Source organism: Rattus norvegicus, chromosome 6 (assembly GCF_036323735.1).
Source record: "Rattus norvegicus strain BN/NHsdMcwi chromosome 6, GRCr8, whole genome shotgun sequence".
Lineage (NCBI taxonomy): Eukaryota > Metazoa > Chordata > Mammalia > Rodentia > Muridae > Rattus > Rattus norvegicus.
Genome location: NC_086024.1, coordinates 132,930,056 through 132,947,622, shown reverse-complemented (window position 1 = coordinate 132,947,622; position 17,567 = coordinate 132,930,056). Strand labels below are relative to the sequence as shown.

Below are 17,567 nucleotides of genomic sequence, written 5' to 3'. Positions count from 1 at the left end.
ACCTCGCCCGAATCGGAAGCCCGAGGGTGTTATGAAGCGGTAGTTCTGGACACCTCACCGGCGCGGGGCGGGGTGGGGGTGGGGTCGCACCTCCAGACCCTTCTGCAACTGGCAGAGCAAATGGAGCATCCGGTGGTGTCCCTGTATAGTTGATGCCTCCGAAAAGTTTCTCCTCCGCAGCTTTTGTGTTAGCGGCTGGCACTCCGGGGCTGTCTAGGGGGTGTCTCTTGTCCCACCCTGAAAACACTTGAGGGCAGAGGGGAGTTTTTCTTGGAAGACTATGAAAGGTCCCAGAGCTAAAGCAAGTGAATTTCCCCTCCTGGTTGGAGCCCCAGATATGCCTCAAACTCACTCAGCACCCACGACTGCACTGTGCTTGTGGCTGGTTTCCTCCCCTGCTTCCTCCTTCCCAGCCATATCTCCTCCTGGGCTGGGCTGGCACGCAAGCACCGGTGCCGAGACCTTGACGAGCTGGGCCAGAGCCCTCTGGGCTAAGATAAGAGTTTTCCTGGCTTCCCATAAACCCTGCAGTACTGGTTGGGACACCTTTCTCAACCTGGTCTTTACAATTTTCCCCAGAGGATATATTTGGAATTGATTCTGGCTTCCCCGTGTGCCTCAGTTTCCCTGCTTCCTTGCTTTTAAGTTGGTGAGTCTGATGCCCCCCTCACCGGGGTGTGCGATGGAGATAAATAACACCCCTCAAGAGATTGTAAGCTTGATCCGCCTTACAGGAAGTGCTGGGCTCATCTGTGACTAGAGTGTGGGTGGGAGGTCTGCTCTGTCTACCTCAACCTGTTGCTATTGGCCCTATGGGAGGGTGTCCCCACCTAGGTACTGTGACTGCCCCTTCAGTGTCGATCCGATCCGGGCCCTCCTGTCCTGCCAGATGCTGTACTTCCCTGTTTCCCCACAGTTTTCGGAAGCTTGGTTCTCAGTGTTGGTGGCACCTGCCTCTGCTCGAATTGTTCGCCTGTTCTCCTTAAAGCCTTTCTCTGTCCATGCACTAGCAAGGCTTAGAAGAACTTCCCTTCCCCAGACTTGACAGCTGGAACTGAGGAGGACCAAGCGTTTTGTTGAGTTTCCTGGCCAAGCCCTCTGCAGCCATCTCTTTGGAGGCAGGAGCTGCAGTTCCCAAGCAGGTCACATAGAGGTTCGCCCTTTATTTACTATCCAGGGCTTGTGAGTTCAGGAAAGGACTGGGGCTAGAGGGATATTTTGTTACTGATTAGCAATCTACCACAGCAACTCAGGTTTCTTTTTGTAACACTGCATCCACAGGGCCTCCCCTCCTCACACCCCTCCTCCCCAGCTAGTCACTCAAGCTCTAGATGCCGAGTTCCAGCTTACTTTGGGGACGGACACCCCTCTTTACAGAGCGTGCACTCATCTCTTTGGCTTCCCCTTCCAGGGGGGATCTGGGAGGGCCCGTGTTCTGGGCCTTGATTTCTCCAAGTGCATCACGAAGGAGGAGAATCTTTGCCCTTTGGGGAACACGGGGTCGTTGGTTTTCAGCCTTGTCATCAGTAACAGTGGCCAGGGTGAGTCTCTTCAGGACACTGCCTTGCTTGGGTGTCTCCACCTCTTTGCAGACAGTCATGTTTTTTCTTTTGCTAGGAGGTGTGGGTCTGGCCAAGAGTTGCAGTTGCGGTAGTGAATAATGCAGCAGAGAAGGACCTGGCCAGACTGGAGGTTTTCCACCCCACTGGGGATGGGTAGGGGCAGAAGTGTCATGTTTCCTACAGACACCCCCTCCAAGTGTCCTTGCCACAAAACTCCCGCAGATTTTCTAGTAGCCAAGCTTTGGCACGGGCTGTAGACTCAGTGTCCTTACTACAAATTTCAGCTACACACTGGATTGTTCTTTTCAGTTTTGTCTCTTGAAGTCAGTGGGTGGCGGCAAGGTATCCTCCCTTGATCGCGCACAGAAATCCAGGAAACAAGGAAAGCTGGGCTTCCCTGTACTGGGATCCAAAGCCTTCCTTGGCTTTGAAGAGCAGGGGGCTGAGCTGAGAGAGAGCTTAGGTGGTGGCCAGAGTGGAGTCAGACACTGGGCTTGTGCCTTAGCGCCTGGTCCTGCATCAGCCCTGCTTTCCGTACGTGCAAGGGGAGGGAGGCGCAGAGAGGACCCCAGCCTTGTTTTGTGGCGGTCCCCATCAGGGCCATTGGCTTTTCTGCCAAGAATGGCTTGAGGCCCTTGCAGTTGTCATTTTTGCCTTCCGGTTAGTTCAGAAACATGGATACCTCCCTGTTCTTGATTCCTCCCGGCTGTGCCTCTCCCCCTCCTGAGCTGGAAGTGTTACTTCCTTATCAGTGAGCACAGAGAGGCTCATTGATAACCCAATTATCCACAGGGTCCGAACACCTCGACTCCCTCGGGTATCTCGGGCAGCATGGTTAATTTTTCCTTCCCGTCTTTCTTCTGGAAGGTCAAGGGGAGCCCACAGAACCCCTTTTCTCCAGGAAGGTCCAGTGAGATTGGCACCTGCCCACCGTGGTCCCTGCAGTTGTTGGAGGAGCCCGCCCTGGGAGGCTTGCCAGCACATTCTGGCTTCTCTTCCAAACTCTGCTTGCCTCTGAAACTGCTTGTGGGTCTGGGCCCCGTGTGCGGTGTGTGTGTCTGGCTGCTGAGCCAGGGAGCCCCGCAGTCCTCTGTTGGGGAGCCATGCTGCTGTGCCCACAGCCCTCTGAGGTGTCCTAGAAGGCAGTGGTGGAGGTGGCCATCATCTGTATTCAAGGCAGTCCTGCCTGGCCGAGGTGGGCTTGGCCAGCCTGGCAGTGCATATACAAATAGGTCTTGGTGTTGGGCAGCTGCTGGATGGGTACTGAGCTCCTTTTGAGATCCAGGGTCCTGCCGGCCCAAGTCAGGGCTGGGGTATCCTTGCTGCCAGTCTCCTCCAGCTTTGCTGGCTGAGCCAATTCACAAGGTAGAAATTCAGCTTCCTTTCCTTTTCCCAAACCAGGTGATTTTTTCAGACCAATAAATAAAATTCCCTCTTGGGGGGGGGGTGTAGCTTAGGGTTAGAACATTTGCTCAGCACAGTATGGGACCCTTGACAGTAAAACACACACACACACACACACACACACACACATACACACACGAGGCAGAAAAGAACATGTTCAGCCATATTCTCCTAGCCCACTGCCCATCTCCCAGCCCTGTGTGTGTGCCCTTCCCTCCCCCAACCCCCATGCCCTGTGGCCCCCGTGGCAAACCCAAGTTCCAGCAAACCCGTGAGTGAATGTCCTTTTTCTTTTCACATTGGGCTTAAAATGTTGAGCCACTCCACATGAGCGGGGCTAGGTCTCTTGGTGGTGTTTTTTGTCAATCTTGAAAGGGTGGAGTAGGGGTTGGTCTGAGTCTTTTTAAGAAGGAAGGAGCAAGCTGGTATTGAAAAGGTCTTTCCCAGGAGGCCCCAGGGCTCCGCCAGTAAGGCTGTCTTCCTTTTCCTAAGGCTGCCACCCTGGAGCAAAGGTCAGGGGAGATGATGGGCGAGTTATGCAAGCTTTCCCTCTCCTTCCGGCCTGACTCTGGTGGAGGGTGTCTGTGACGTTGCCCATGGACCTGGGTGCTAGGTCCTCAGGGCCCTGGAAGCTCACAGGCAGGTGACCCACTCAGCATCTCACATTGACCACGAAGAGGTTGCTAGCTGTTCTTCCAGGAGGCTTCTTGGCAAACTGAGGCTTGGACAGGTGCTGGATATTGCTTTGATACCCACAGGGCCTGCTGCGGTCTGGAGTGAGCTCCATGGGGGAGGGGGGCACTTGAGTAGAAGAGTCAATTTTCCCAGGGGGCTTCAGCTCTCCTCCTTGGAGTGAAGCCCCCTCTGTGTGGGGTATGCGTTCTCCTCTATTTATCTTCTTCTACTGTCTCATTTTTCTACGCCAGGCTGGCTTCGCATCACAGTGGTCATCCCACCATGATTTTGTCCCAAACCAGACCTCCGAGCTCCTGGGACACGAACTTTGTGGGTGGTCCATGGCCAGCATATTTTATGAGGAAACCCAGCCCCTACTCACACCCGTTTCCCGAGTACACCATGCGTGTGGCAGTCATTCACCAAAGTTCCTTGAGAGTCTTAGGCAAGCCCCTGACCCCGTTAAATGGGAAACATGACAGAACTCTGGGAGGAGGGAGGGCTTCTTTGAATGACAGCCTATGAGTGCACGAACCTTCTCTTGGATGGAACACCCAGTGCAGAACTTAAGGCAGGGGAGCCTGCTGCTGCCCACCGCTCTGGCTCGAGGGTCAGGAGAGCCAGAGTGAACTCTGTCTTCCCTGATCTGACCTGATCAGTGACCTCGCTGACCCTCAGTGCCTGTTTCCTCATTCGTAATATCCTGCCTCTTTTAACTGGGCCTCCAGAGAATGGGTCTGTGACTTCATCTGGATACCGTTTTTTTCATGCCGGGAAGTGCCACTTGGGAATCGTCACCTTGGGGTGTAGGTAGGGAACCCCCTAGCCCATGCTCACGAGTGGGGCTTTTCTGCCTGTCCTGTCTTCTTGCCCAGTTGAACAGAAGAAAAATGGCTTGGTAGTCAAGAAAGAGCAGAATGTGCTAAGCTCAGGAGTTGGGAACTGGAGCGTGGTGAGGAGAGGCCAGGGTTTGGTCAGTGCGCACATGGGACAATAACCATCGAGGGGATGCGGTTGTCCCTACGTGCAGGTGAAGCCCTGAAGTTCCAGTGACTCAGAGCTCAGTGCCTACGAAGGAAAATGGTCCAGATAAATTCCGTGACCTCTTTAGATGCCCAAGTCTTGGGTTGTGCTAGGGAAGGTTTGTCAGGAGCAGGAGGGCAGCTGGGAGTCGGGGTTGACCTCATAGCTGTTCCTTAAAGCAGGAAGGGAAACATTAGCTCGAGTTTAATGAGCATCTACACTCCGAAGTTCTCTGTACCTTCACAGTGATTCATGCCATCTGGCGTGGGAGTGGCAGTTAAGGAGCGTCTATGTAGTGAGTGTCCTGTAGGCTGATCTAAGGTTAGGAACAAGAAGCTCTGGGCCTCCAGGATGGCCTCGACTCTGGCACTGGCCATAGGAAAGAACCTTTGCTGTAGGCTCAGTCTCCCTCCCCAGCCCCTGTCTGCCTCCTTGGACCTCTGATTTGCATGTTAGGTGATCCTGGGCTACAGGGGCATCGGGTCAGACACTTGTGGGAGATGTTTTGTCTCTCTCCCAGCAGGAGCTCCGCCCCCATTACAGTAGTTAGGAAGTGCACCCAAACTTCTGTTGGGATCCAGGTCTCTTGATCTATGCAGGGGCTTCTCTGGAGGGTTTCGGAAATACAGATAGCTAGTTTTCCTTTTCCACTTGGGGACAAGGAGACCTCAGTGGAAGCCACACGGCTTGAAGACAGGAACAGAATCCTCTCCTACAGGGATGGGATTTTTAATTTAATTTTTCTAGGATTTCGATGGGTGTAGTGGAGATCCAGAGATCCAGGGCCACATAGTGAGACCCTGTCTTTAAAATTAAAAAAAAAAAAAAAGAATTTTTTTTTTTTTTTTTTTTTTTTTTTTTTACTTTATGTGTATGATTGTTTTTGCCTGTTTATATGTGCACCGAGTGTGTGGAATGTGCTGCTGCAAGTCAGAAGAGGGTGTGGGATCCCCGGGAACTAAAGTTACCTATGGTACCCGGAACCAAACCAGAGTCTTCTGCGGGAGAAGCCAGTGTTCTTAAATTAACACAGAGCCACCACCGCTCCAGCCCCTGCCCTTGTGATCTTAAAGTCAGGGATAACCCCCGCCACTTCCTCTAAGCTATCCTTCAACCTGGTCTCTGTCACATCCTTTCTCTCCCTGTAGGCATATGGTTCTGGACAGACAGGGAGCTGGGTCACCTAAGGGTAGGTGCCTGGTCTTAATGAATCTTCTCTGGTCTCCAGCTGTCTGTGGGACAGGTCAGAAGACCTGAAGTCCTGTCCATTCGTCAGTAGATTTTCTAGAAGTGCTAGAAGTACTAAGGTACAGGACCCGCCCTGAATGCTGGCAACCCTACTTCCTGGTCCCATGTCCTGGGTCCCGGATGGCCGGTCTTTACTGTCTTCTGGGCCAATTCCTTTCTCCCCACTGGCATTGGGCAGGTCTAGGAGTCCCTCTGTACCTTGCTGCAGGGTCCTTTCTCTCCCTTCGTCTCTCCCTCTGTCAGTCAGTGCTGTCCTAGAATAGATGGCATTCAGTGTGCTGGCCCCTTGGAGCGGAGGAAACGCCTGGCCAGGAAGAGCCGGAAACCCTGAGCAAGCCGCGTGGAATCCTCTGGCTCTCAACGGGGAAGCTGGGAGGGAAGGGGACCCACCCTTGGTTCTGTCATTCCTGTCTGTCCATTTGGGACCTGGGGTCTTGGTCCTCTTGATTCCTAGACTTGGCACGAGCCTGGGGGTGGGGTGGGGGCGGTATGACTCCTAAACTATCTTTCGAATGGCTACAAATTAGTGTACGAGGTCTGCAAAGAAGTGGTGTGTATTCCTCGCCCCTACAACAGCCGGGCCCTAGGTCCTCACTTCGGGACAGGACCCAGGCTGCTGGGGCTGCCTGCGACTACACACACCAGTCCCCTGAGATGGTGATCTGACTGGTGCTCTGGAGGCCAGGCGGCCTCTGTCTGGGCCACCACTCCTCCTGAGGGCCTGATGGAATTACCATCCTCAGCTGCTATCTGATGGTGCCGAGTTTAGGGCGACACCGAACTTTTGGCGCACGCCTGTTTGCTGGGGCTGAAGATGTCCGTCTGCTCCTGTTCTTGAGACCCCCTCCCTAGTTTTCTGGAATACACAGTCAATGTACCCTCAGAGCCAGGGATGAGGGGCCGGTGGAAAGGCTGGGGAGTGGCGTCTCTTATTTTAAACTGGATAGAGCCCGGTCACCTCCCTCCCATTTCTTCATTTCCTCTTCTTGGCAGCAAATGGTATTTATCTACCTCCAAAAAATTGAAACCAGCCACGGCGGTGGTGGCGCTGGCGGCCGTGGTAGCGGTGGCAGCAGTGGTGGTGGTCGTGGTGGTGGTGACAGTGGTGTGTGTACAAGCTTACCCTCTCCTAGGTCATAGCTAGTGCTGCACTCTTTGCCTTTGCGGTTCCTCACCCACTTATTTTTTATTTTTTCTTTTTTTTTCGGAGCTGGGGACCGAACCCAGGGCCTTGCGCTTGCTAGGCAAGCGCTCTACCACTGAGCTAAATCCCCAACCCTCCTCACCTACTTATTAACTGATGATTGATTGATTGATGATTAATTGATGATTGGTTGAGGCATGGTCTCACAGTGCAACTCTGGCTGGCCTGGAACTCACTATGTCGACCAGGTTACTTTGCATTTACAGAGATCCTTCCCTCTGCTAGGGTTAAAGGCCTTTGCCACCAGACCTGGCTGATTAGCAAGGCTGGGGGGGGTCAGGGTTGTAGGCAGAAGAGGCAGAGAGAGGGCGGTTTAAGGTCGGTTTGTGTTGGCCTCCCGCCGACCTGCGCCTTGTGGGTACCCAAGGACACAACACCAACGCGCCCAGTTGGGGGCTGGCAAGAGGCTGCGGAAAGCTAGGCCCATTTTTCACACTGTCCGCAGGTCAGCGTGTGCCTCCCTCCCCCAACTGCTCTGTGTTATGGCACAGATGCATCCACAGCACTCGTGCTCGGGACAGGCCTGCCCTGAAGGGAGTGGTAATGGCTGTTAGGCTGTATTCAAGGGGACAGATGTAGGCAGGGCCAGTGGCACGGGGAGACGGTAGCTGTTGAGTACAGCCGACCCATTTCCAGAAATAGAACATCCACTGTCAGGGGGTGCATCTCTTTGTCTCCCCAAATCTGCCTTCCCGTCAGCTTTCCCGTTGTAAGGCAAGAAGGAGACTCGCTCTTGTCTAGGAATCAGAGGCTCCAGCGAAGCGCCCAGCTCCCCTGCCCGTCACAAGGGCCTGATTGTGTGCGGGGCCTGAATGCACCCGCCTGCGGCCATGTGCGGCACCGGCTGGCCTCCCTAATGAGCCCGCTCTGGGAGTGGCCCTTTGTGGCAGGTTCCGGCCACAGCGCCTGGGCCAAGGCTCTGTTTCCCAGCCGCTTGGCTGTTTAATGACTCCCCGCTGGCGCTGTTGGGACAACGGGAAGCTCCCCTTGCGCCTACCCTTTCTGTCGCCCACATTTTCGGCAGTGCGCGCACCCCACCTTTCTGCGCATTCCAAGATGAGGAGGGTCTGATTCTTTTCAGCTCCTGCCCTCACTGGCATGGCCACTCTCCCTTCCTCTGCCCTTAGGTCAGCTCCTCCTGTGGGGACACCACTCCCCCCCCCCCCAATCTCCTTTCTTTTGTTCCTCTTGGGTCTCTCCCCAGATCCTTCCTTGCAAACAGGCTAGTGTTTCCTTATCCAGAGCAATAAAACTAAACCCGTCCTTCTACTACCCTGCTCTCCTCTGTTGGAGGTGGGGATGGGGTGGGGGCAAGGTCCCCTCGGGATGGACCAGAGAGCTCCTGCTGCTCCCTGCAGCAGACCCTGGGAAAGGCGCCCCCCCATCCCCGTTAGTAGTGTCTGTCCTGTAGCATGCGATGCCCCCTGACAGTTGTCCTCTGGAACCCAGACTGTCCCACCCCCACCCCACCCCCCACCCCCGTGCCTCTGACAGCAATGTCAGCTCTTGAGTACTCTCTCCAGCCTGAGCTTCTGCCTTTGGTTGTCCGTCCTGGGGTTGCTGGCCACCTGCATCCTGTGGATCTGGGGCCCCTGCCTCTGCCCTGTGTCCCCATACTCTCTGCCTGAACCTTGGCCAGCTCCTCTTCAAGGTCCCTCAGTTGCGGCCCTGGGCTGTTCATCGCCCCAGCTGCTTCAGTCTAGTGTGATTGCCATGAGGGGTGGGGGGTGGGACAGTGCTCCTCAGTGCAGAGGCAGCCGTGTCTGGAGCCTTTACCTGGAGATAGGGGGCAGTCTATGGACATCTCTGCAGACAGCGCTGCCAGTGTAGACGGATCTCCCTCCGTTCTGCGACTCCCATCTCGCCCCCAACAAGTTGGGACATCTGAGTATGGACTTGGGGACTTCAGTCCATACCCGTCAAGCACAGTGACTTGTTACCTGGGTCCTGGGGTTTTGGCCTGGAGCCTGCTCACTGCTCAGGCACACCTCAGGCCCTCCCGTGGCACCCCTTCCCCCTGCTCCTGTGCCCCCTTCACAGAGGCTCCCATTGGTCCTTGAGGCAAACAAGCACAGGACGTGTGACATGTGGCCCTCATTTGTTCTGTGTCTGTGGGAAGCCTTTGCCTACCAAGCCAGGGTCATAGTAGGTCCCAGGGTTGCTCATGGGTAGGATGTGGCTGGGGGTGGCGGAGATGTGTCTGCAGGAAACTAGAGCATGGCGAGGGTCCCCGGGCTCCTAGGGTCCTATCCAGAACCCAGCCAGTTGATTGGTTCCCAGCTGAGAGCTTCTTACTTTTCAAAGGAGGCCAAAAGGGAAAGAAAGGAAACAGTTTGTGAACTGAAGGGGGTAGCAGGGTAGGGACACAGGCCATCGGTATGCTTCCTGCCCTGCGTTCTCTCTTGGAGGAGAGGCGGAAGACCTGCCCTGGACACTGGACACCATTGTTTACTGACTCTCACTGCTATTGATTACTTGGGGTGCCCAAGGCTGTGACTGGTAAGTGGGCATGCCTCTCTCGGGGTTAAACGAGCTGCCAGGGTCCAGCTGTGGGCCATTGCGCTAGCTGTCTCTGGCGATAAGTCCATTAGACACCACACCTGAGGCTCTTTTCCCGACTCCCACCGCTCACTGGAGCCTCACTGTGCTGAGCATGCTCCGTGCGTGCGTGTTTCAGGGTGACATTGAAATGATCTCAGTGACATAGCCTAGAAAGACTTGATATAGCATCCTACAGACTGTAGGGGGTGAGCGGGACCCTGGGGCTTCCCTGATCCCACAGCAGGTCCGTGGGAGCCTTGGTCTTACTTTGTGTGTACAACAGCACAGTTGAAGTGGAAGGAAGGGCATCTGCTGGGAGCAGGGGCAGGCGTCATCGCTCGTGTCAGTGTGACCCTGGACTCCTTAACTGCTTGAGTTTCCTTGTCTTCTCCCCAGGGCACGCCCTGCTCAGCTAGCCCCCTCTGCAGAGTTTCTTGAGAACAGCTAGTCCAGTCCCCCCAAGCTCTAAAGTGTGAGGACTTCTCCTGAGACAGTCTTGGGGAGCTCCTTCCAGGAATGTGTGGTCATGAGGCCCTGATCCATCTGCTGGTGTCCCCTCCGTGGGAGGTGGTCCCCAAAGCTGGCACCTCTTTGATCTGCAGACCCCTGGCCCCACCCCACAACTTAGTGGGAGCTTGTCTTGTCCCACTGGTGCTAGCCTGGTTGTGGGCACTGTGACCAGCTGCTGAGGCAGAGGCCAGCAGGAGTGAGAGCCTTGTAGGCCCGTCTGTTGCCCGCCAGGCTCCTTGAACTCCAGGCGCTCCTGGTAGTCAGGGATTCTGGAAACATTCATAACTTTTGGGGTTATCCAGGTTACCTGCTGTCTAGATCTGCTAGGGCAACCTCAGGGGCCCTTTGTTGGGGGAATGACTTCAGCATATCCCCCACAGCCCATCTCCCGCCCTCCTCCAGCTCCTGAAAAGTCTGTTCCTTGTCCCAGGGACACAACCAATAGCTTTCATCACCACGTGTCTCAGAGCCAATGAAGAACGCAGTTCTGGGGTTAGTGAGCCCAGGGCTTTTTAAAAAACAGAAGTCAACCGGAGTCAGGAAGCCCTCCCGAGCACAGGGTAGGAAGTGGAGGGGCGCAATGAGTGAGGCATCCAGGTATCCTGAGCTGGCAGAACATCCTGGGCGTCCTAGCGGGCCTGGTGTACGCCTGTTGACTGACAAGCTCTTCACCACCTGTCCCCAGAGACATGGTGTGTCTCTTGATGGGTAGTGGTGGTGGTGGTGGTATGTGTGTGTATGTAGGAGGCTGTGTTTTCATGTACACACCCACACGCTTCTTTCTCCTGATTGTCTTTCCCCAGTCTCCCCAGCCTCCGTTACTTATCCGTGGGTTGGGATGGTCCCATAGGTTCTCTGGTGCCCAGAGACCCTTGAGGAGCTCAGGATAGATAGATCCAGAAGTCCAAACCTGTCCTAGTTTTCAGCCTCACGTAGGTGGCTGCTCCCAGATTAGCCGCTTTCTCCGTCTAGACAAACCAGTAGTATCTTATTTTCCTTCATTCTTGTTTTGGGTCTTAAGGACTTACAGTAGCTGCGGCTGAGTCTCTGCTCTCCAGCTGTCACTTTCCAAATGCTTAGCCAGTTGGGGGCCTAGTCTGACCCAGAAGCAGCAGCCACGGATCGATCGGATCGTTTACTGCACCCACACTTCTTGGAGGAGTTGACTTACCCTGCCCTCCCTCCTTCCCTACTGGCATCACCTGTCAACTTCACATCGCTGCCCCAAGCCAGCCATGGGAAGAAAGGGGAGGCTAGGGACAGGAGACTCGTTTGCGTCTTCTTAAGAAAACTTTATTTCTGTGCACATCATTGTGTGTGCAGGGGTGGGGAGTGTGTGTATGCACACGTGTGTGTGTTTGCAGTGGGGAGCATGTCTGTGGAGGTTGAGGACAACTCTGAGGAGTTACTTTTCTTCTGCCATCATGGGATTCGAGGATTGAACTCAGGTGGTCAGGTTTTCCAGGGGAAGCCCCTTCACCGGCTGAGCCGTTCCATTGGCCCTTCCTTTGAATGCTGACCTTGCCCTTGTGCACCTGGCCTCTGGTGACTTTCTGAGGTGTTAATGGCCTCCTCCCCCTCCTGTTACACGAAGCTGCCTTGGCTGTTGTTTCCCTAGGTGAAAAAGAGAAGCCCAGGAGTGGCAGGGCTAGCCTGAGGGGCAAAGAGAAAGCTCGAGCCTCCCATAGACACCTTCACCTTTGACTCCAAATGCTGCAAAATTACACCAGTTCCCTCTGGGGCATACAGGACCCTGAGCGGATTCCTAAAGCCTCAGCTAGTACTGAACTGTCTGGTTTTGTGCGTGTGTGCTGATGAGGGATATGGGGAGGGGTGTGTGTGTGTGTGTGTGTGTGTGTGTGTGTGTGTGTGTGTGTGTGAGAGAGAGAGAGAGAGAGAGAGAGAGAGAGATATGAGGGAGATGGGGAATGGGTGGGTGCCACCTTTGCACAGTGTGGTTCCCAGGTGGGATTCCTATCATCGAAGGAGAAACACGGGGTGGGGGTGTGGAGTGAGACGTCACAGGGCTCACAGCCAAGTGTTTATAAAACTCACTATTTTGAGGATTTTCTACATAGTGTCCTTGGGCTCTGGTCAGCTGTGGACCACCAAAACTGCGGAGAGTAAAGCCCTAAAAGAGAGATGACTGTACCCAGGGCCACGTGCATTTTGGGTCTCTGCACGCAGGAAGCAGCCTGTCTCATCCTGCCTTGCCCTTCCCTCCCCGCCCGTGTGTGTTCAGCACAGACGCCGGTTTACCCTTCAGGGGCTGCTGATTGGCACCCAATATAGTGCAGGCAGCAGGCCTTGCTTTGGGGAGGTGGTGTGGGTGTGTAGCCGTGCGGGCAGAGGCAGCTGGGAGGGCCTGGTAGGGGGCTGGGTCACCTCAGGGAGGCTGACTTCACTGTTGTTCAAGTAGCCATCTCTGATGGGGCTGTACGTGAGGGACTCTAGAGTAGTGGCCTGCCTGCTCCGCTGTCCTACTTTTGCATATTTGGAGGAGCGTGTGGGAAGGCTGGAAGCAGACCCTCTGGCATTCTGGGGAATCTGGAACAGACTCTGTGGGCCTCTGTTTGCCTCTGACCTCGTTCTGAGAAGTGTGGCTGCCTAGAGGTGTCTGTCCAGGCCTCTGGAGTCTGTAGTCCTCACTTTGGGCCTTTTCCTGTGGAACCTCAAAGACTACAGGGTGTGAGGCGATGCGGCCGTGTTGGGTGGGGAGGGAGCGCTCTTCCGCCCCAGACTCAGCTTTTTTACCGTAGAGTAGACAGACTCCTTTATATCTGTGTATGATTCTGGTGAACGAACACCAAGTGCTCACGCACAGGTAGGAGCTTGTGAGGGTCAGGAGAGGTCATAGGATTCCTGGAAGCTGGAGCCACAGGTAGCTGTGAACCGTCTGACAGCTGGACATGGTGCTGGGAACCTCTTTTGCAAGAGCAGTTGTTTTCTTTCTTTCTTTCTTTCTTTTTTAAAGACGTATTTATTTTATGTATGTGGGTGCACCGTAGCTGTCTTCATCCATACCCGAAGAGGGCATCAGATCCCATTACAGATGGTTGTGAGCCACCATGTGGTTGCTGGGAATTGAACTCAGGACCTCTGGAAGAGCAGTCAGTGCTCTTAACCACTGAGCCATCCCTCCAGCCCCCCGAGCAGTCTTTTTCTTAACTGCTGAGCCGGCTCCCTGTCTTCTGAAGTGGACTCTTGGTTTGTTTCTTCTTTTTCAAGACAGGGCCTTGCTATATAGCCCTGGCTGTCCTGGAACTCACTGCGTAGACCAGGCTGGCCTCGGGCTCACAGAGATTCCCCCTGCCGTTGCCTTCCCAGCTGGGATTTAATGGTGCAGATGCATCACCACTCCTGGCTTGAGGCAGACTCTTGACTTAAGTGATATCTGAGGATCTGGGCCACCGAATACTTGTCTGCAGTTCCTTGATTTTTTTTTTCCCCCTTTTAAAAACTAATAAGAGAATTTACAAGCAAGATCCTGCCCCATCCGAGGTGCTGGAGGAAGCTGTTCTGACCGCCTGTCAGTCAGCCTTGGGTGTAGAGGAGGCTCTGGGCTGTAGATGGTGCCTCCTGACTTACACAGGATGAGGGTCTTGGGCCTTCAAGGAGGAGGCCGACAGGACATGGGAAAGTAGGGTGTCACCCAAGGAGTCCCTCTTGGAATGCTGGGCTGTCCTGAGGCAGGGCTGTGGGAGGTGAGCCATCCTAGTCCCATTGCTTCTCCATGTCTGTTTTACCTGTTTAGAGGGCCCTGGGAGTCATACAGCCTGTAGCAGGCCTGGCGGAGGATTTGTGGGCCAGGCGGAGTGGATGTCAGCTTTTGCTCTGCCCCATCCTCCCCTGTTGGCACCACCCCACCTTGTCCCATCCATAGGAACGGGCAACACCCCTGGTCTAACCTGGGGCCTTGCTACAGGTACATCTTCCTTTAGTCATGGGGTCTTGATGGAAGGAGCAGCGGGTGGTCCACGTGTGAGTGTGAGAGGGCCTTCTTTCCAAACCGGCCTGCAGTCGTCAGTTGAGGGCTCTGGGAAGAGGGGCCGTCACCTGCCTCAGTCTGGTGAATGTTCACACAGGGGACCATGGGTTTCACCTCACACTCCTGCTCTGGTGAGTTCCCAGGTGTGGGTGTTTCTGAGTCCCCATACTGTGTGCCTCAGTGTCCCCACCTCAGGAGCGGGCTTTAGTGTTTCAGTGCCCTGACCTTCAGAATTCTGGGTCAAGCCTGCTCCAGTGGCCATGCCACCTGCCGTGGTAGCTGTGGATGGCAGATGGGATCCATGTGCCTCGGGTGCTTGCTGTGGTCTGGTTCTCTGGTCCCCAAGCTGCATCCTACTTGGCCAAGCGTGGGAAGACAGATGGAGGGCTGTCTCCAGTGTGGAAAGAGTAAGAGTAAGGCACCGGTCTCTGTTGGAGCCCTGGAGGAGCTAGGGACTTGGTCTATTCAAGTAGGCTTCACCTACTCTTGTGCTTGCAAGGCACCTCCTTCTTGAGGTTCATTGGTCGGGCCCCCTGAAGTTACCTGCAGACCAGTCTGTCACACACACCCGGGCTTCGGAGTTGCATGGTGTGGGTATCACTCACGATGGTGGAGAGCGAGATGGAGACAGCCTTCTGTCCAACTGCTGCCCCCCCCCCCAAACCCCATGTCCCCAGTGTCTCCTCAGGCGGTGACCCAGGGAAGAAGTGGCCCAGGCCTGGGAACTCAGCTGCCTTCCTGCTGTGCTTGGAATACTGGCTTGGTTTTGTCATGCTGACTTGCTGGGCAGGTCCCTGGTGAGTGCTGACACTCTCGTTTGTCACCTAGGTTTGGGAGGGCCCTTGCACCTGGGCTCTTGCTGTGGGGTTCACCCGTGTGGTCCCAGACAAGCCACACGGAGCCAAGTGCCTCAGTCTCCACCTCCGTACTTAGTTCTGTCATTGGGCTGATGAGGACCGTGGACAAGATGTGGGGGGCACATTGACATCAGCCTTCAAAGCTGAGACACCGTATGATTTCCCCTTCACTCATAGGGGACCACGAGGCAAAGAGAAGCTGTGTAGTCTGCTTAGAACCCCCCCCCCCGCCCCCCGCATAGACAGCAGCAGCGCTGGGGTCTGACCTCGAACACCTGGGTCCCCTACCTAACCCCACCCGTTCTGCTTCTGTATGCCAGCGAGCACCTTTTCCATGGCTGACTTCACTTGCCCCTGACCGATAGCTCTCTGTTACAGAATGCTAGAGCAACCCCTGCTTTCCCCACCGGCACCCAGATGTCCTGCCCCTGCGGTGGGGCCATGTTGACCCTGTGGTGGTCGGTTAGCCTGGAAGTCCACTTACCCAGGAGGACCTGCTGTTGAACTGGATGCCTAAGGTGGTCATTCTTTCTGGAGGGTGGTCCTCTTCTTCCTGAGGGGCAGTGGACTCGGCAGGTCAGACGCTAGTAGAAAGCTCAGCTTCTTGACTCCACAACCCACGTGGTCGATTTCTTCAAGTAAGTCATAGACGCCTGTTTATGCCTGGGAAGGGCAGCCCCCGCACCCTCCACAAGCATGAGCGCGTGCTTTGCTTATCCGATAGGTGCTACTGGGTTATCTGCCGGTGTGATTGGGGGCCACAGTCTGGATCGTGGAGGGGGCAAGCATCTGGCCCCCACGTTTGTCTGGGCTCCGGGTGAAGTGGTGCAGGCAGGTGGGTGTGGTGTGATGGTCAGATGCTCAGGGCATTGCCCTGGACAAGCCTCCCAGGTGGGGCGGATCCCCCAGCTGCAGTCTCATTTGGTGCCCTTAGGCCTCAGGCTCTCCCCTGTCCCTCACACCTGCGGCTTATCTCCCCATGCCACCTGCCCCTCCCTCCACAGCCCGAGGCTCACGGTAGAAAACCTCTTGGAAGATGTGAAAATGTTCATTAATGCAAGTTAGAAATTGCTGGTAACCCTTCCTGTCTTCAGATCCATGCATTACCAAGCATTAGGGACCCTAGCACAATGTGGAGACACTGACCCTAGACCCGCCCTTTTTGTCGTATGAGGTTTTTTTTTTTTTTTTTTTTTTTTGCTTCTTTTTTTTTTTTTCCGGAGCTGGGGACCGAACCCAGGGCCTTGCGCTTCCTAGGCAAGCGCTCTACCACTGAGCTAAATCCCCAACCCCGAGGTTTTATCACCTGTGTTAGACTCATGTGCATAATTCATTTTAATTAATTTAAATTTTGGATGTGTGTGTGCATTGTATATTTGTTTGCCCGTGTGTGTGTGTGTGTATGCGCGCGCGTGCGTGCGTGTGGTGGGGGATGTCCTGATTTCTCTTTTCCACCTTATTTCCTTGAAACGGTTCCCCGGAGCCTGGAGCAAGGCAGGAGGTCAGTCAGCCCCAACCATCCTCCCACCATCTCCGGGTGCTGGGGTTACAGGTAGGCTCATGCACGCCCAGCTTCTTACATGAGTACAGGAGATTTGAACTCGTGGCCTCATGCTTGTACAGCAAGCACTCTCAGGCACTGAGATGTCTCTCCAGACCTCGGTATGTGTGCATTTTTTTAAAATGAGCTTTTTCTCCCAGGTGGTTGTTAGACCTGGAGATAAATGGTGAGGGCTGGCAGTGAGTGCAGCCCGGGCAGCACGTGTCCTGGCTGCTCTCCTCCCAGCCTCTACAACATCAGCAGCTTTCACATTAGCTTTCACAGCGGAGTGGTGCATTTGCTCCAGGGGATGAGCCAGCCTGGGATGAGCCAGCCCCAGTCAGTCAGCATCAGCTGGAGTCCCTGCTCTGGTCAGATTTCCTTAGTTTTTACTCCATGCCCTTTTTTTTCTGTTGGAGCGTATCCAGGACACACACTTCAAAGGTACAGGTTTTGCCGCATGTGCTGGCTGCAGTTTCCTACCTTCCATTTCTTGTCACACGCGCATGTCAGGATGGCTGTTCTCTTGGTTTTGATCTCCTGAGTGCTGGGGTGAAAAGTGTGCACCGGGCTAGGATGACCGTTTTTTACACACCATTCTAAGTGACCGTCTTCTTGTCCTGTCCCGTGGATGGGCCACATCCCAGGTACCCCGGGCTGATCAGAAGGGGGTCTCTGAGGCCTGCCACACCTATGATGCACTGGTCAACACCTGGGCTTCTTAGGTCACAGCTCCCCAATCTGACAAAGCGGGCTTCAGGCAGGCCGGCCATCTGCTTTCAACTATGGTCACAGCCTGGTGGCACACCAGACTCCCCGGGCATCTACTGGCCACTAGCTGTGCTTGCCTGAGCTGCCAAGGCTGAACACAAGGCCCATGCCTGAAGCAGCCTGACCCAGGTGGACAGAGTGTGCTCTTTGGTGGAGGAGCAGGCCATCTGTGTGCTGGCCCTGGAATCTGGATCTAGGCCCACTCCTTTCCCCCTCTGGAGAAGCTGGGTGCCCTCATGTGTCA

The 17,567-nt window shown here is 54.9% G+C and overlaps 1 protein-coding gene and 1 long non-coding RNA gene across 5 annotated transcripts in view; both read left to right on the top strand.

Annotated features, from left to right (window-relative positions):
• The window catches only part of Ccdc85c (coiled-coil domain containing 85C), a 70,894-nt gene that overhangs the window by 1,122 nt on the left and 52,205 nt on the right, over positions 1-17,567 (top strand). The window lies entirely within an intron of this gene.
• Positions 4-17,567, top strand: part of LOC120103618 (uncharacterized) — a 37,856-nt gene continuing 20,292 nt past the window's right edge. Inside the window, exon 1 of the long non-coding RNA XR_005506248.2 lies at positions 4-17,567. This exon is cut by the window's right edge and continues 14,717 nt beyond it. This is a non-coding gene — a long non-coding RNA (uncharacterized LOC120103618).